The sequence below is a fragment of the Salvelinus sp. IW2-2015 genome, linkage group LG12 (genome assembly GCF_002910315.2).
Source record: "Salvelinus sp. IW2-2015 linkage group LG12, ASM291031v2, whole genome shotgun sequence".
Classification (NCBI taxonomy): Eukaryota; Metazoa; Chordata; class Actinopteri; order Salmoniformes; family Salmonidae; genus Salvelinus; species Salvelinus sp. IW2-2015.
Window position 1 is genome coordinate 4,070,694 of NC_036852.1, and position 2,570 is coordinate 4,073,263.

The window sequence follows — 2,570 nt, forward strand, 5'->3', positions numbered from 1 at the left end:
TAACGCCCGCTCGATGTCCGCATCAACCTCCCACACCACCGGTGCCACCAGGCAAGAAGCCGGAAGTATGGGAGTGGGATCCGTGGACCGCTCCTCTGTGTCATACATCCGGGACAGTGCGTCTGCCTTAGCGTTCTGGGAACCTGGTCTGTGGAATAGAGTGAACACAAAACGGGTGAAAAACATGGCCCACCTTGCCTGGCGAGGATACATTCTCCTCGCCGCCCGMATGTACTCCAGATTGCGGTGGTCAGTCCAAATGAGAAAAGGGTGTTTAGACCCCTCAAGTCAATGTCTCCATGTTTTCAGAGCCCCAACAACAGCCAACAGCTCCCGTTCCCCCACATCATAGTTTCGCTCTGCCGGGCTGAGCTTCTTCGAAAAGAACGCACAGGGGCGGAGCTTTAGTGGCGTACCCGAGCGCTGAGACAGCAAAGCTCCTATCCCAGCCTCGGACACATCCACCTCTACTATGAACGCTAAGGAGGGATCAGGATGAGCCAGTACGGGAGCCGAGGTAAACAGAGCCTTCAGGTGACCAAAAGCCCMGTCTGCCCCAGCTGACCACTGCAGTCGCACCGGTCCCCCCTTCAGCAAAGAGGTAATGGGAGCCGCTACCTGATCAAAGCCCTGGATAAACCTCCGGTAGTAGTTGGCAAACCCTAAGAACCGCTGCACCTCCTTTACCGTGGTTGGAGTTGGCCAATTARGCACGGCTGAAATGCGGTCATTCTCCATCTCCACCCCTGACTTGGACAGGCGGTACCCTAGGAAGAAGACGGACTGTTAGAAGAACAAMRATTTCTCAGCCTTAACGTACAGGTCATGCTCCAACGGTCGACCAAGCACCTTGCGCACCAGAGACACATGCTCGGCGCGTGTAGCGGAGTATATTAGAATATCATCTATATACACCACTACACCCTGCCCGTGCAGGTCCCTGAAAATCTTGTCTACAAAGGATTGGAAGACGGATGGAGCATTCATCAACCCGTACTCATACTCTCGTATCCCGAGGGAGCCGGGTGGACGGTCGCCAGGTAGAGCTCCAACTGAAGCAGGAACCCTTGGACCAGAAGCTCCTATCCCAGCCTCGGACACATCCACCTCTATATGAACGCTAAGGAGGGATCAGGATGAGCCAGTACGGGAGCCGAGGTAAACAGAGCCTTCAGGTGACCAAAAGCCCGGTTCTGCCCCAGCTGACCACTGCAGTCGCACCGTCCCCCTTCAGCAAATGAGGTAATGGGAGCCGCTACCTGATCAAAGCCCTGGATAAACCTCGGTAGTAGTTGGCAAACCCTAAGAACCGCTGCACCTCCTTTACCGTGGTTGGAGTTGGCCAATTACGCACGGCTGAAATGCGGGTCATTCTCCATCTCCACCCCTGACTTGGACAGGCGGTACCCTAGGAAGAAGACGGACTTTTAGAAGAACAAATTTCTAGCCTTAACGTACAGGTCATGCTCAACGGTCCGACAGCACCTTGCGCACCAGAGACACATGCTCGGGCGCGTGTAGCGGAGTATATTAGAATATCATCTTATATACACCACTACACCCTGCCCGTGCAGGTCCCTGAAAATCTTGTCTACAAAGGATTGGAAGACGGATGGAGCATTCATAACCCGACTCATACTCTCGTATCCGAGGAGCCGGGTGGACGGTCGCCAGGTAGAGCTCCAACTGAAGCAGGAACCTTGGACCCGGCAGCCGTCCCATCATATGCGCTCGGGGAGCAGAGCCGAATCCCACTGGGTCCAGGTGATTGAGGAGTAACAAGAAGACTGAATACACTAGACAAGGAACAATACGCAAAAACATCATGGAACCAGAGGTTAAATAGGGAATAATTATAACGTAATGGGAACCAGGTGTGTACAATCAAGAAAAACAAATGGAAAAAGAAACATAGATCGGAGGCAGCTAGAAAGCCGGTGACGACGACCGCCGAACGCCGGCCCGAACAAGAGAAGCACCAACTTCGGCGGAAGTCGTTACACTTTGTGGAGGTCTACATTTTTTTTCTGAGGTCTTGGCTTTTTCTTTGGATTTTCTATGATGTCAAGCAAAGAGGCACTGAGTTTGAAGTAGGCCTTGAATACATCCACAGGTACACCTCCAATTGACTCAAATGATGTCAATTAGCCTATCAGAAGCTTCTAAAGCATGACATCATTTTTCTGGAGTTTTCCAAGCTGTTTAAAGGCAAGTCAACTTAGTGTATGTAAACGTCTGACCCACTGGAATTGTGATACAGTGAGTTATAAGTGAAATAATCTGTCATTGTAAAACAAATTACTGGTGTATGCACCAAGTAGATGTCCTAACCGACTTGCCAAACTATAGTTTTGTTAACAAGAAATTTGTGGAGTGGTTTAAAAATGAGTTTAATGACTGCCAACCTAAGTGTATGTAAAACTTCCAACTTCAACTGTACACATACAGTGCCATATTTTATTACGTTACAGCCTTATTCTAAAATGGATTAAAAAAGAATACTCAGCAATCTCACACAATATCCCATGACAAAGCGAAAACAGGTTTTTAGACATTTTTACAAATGGAAA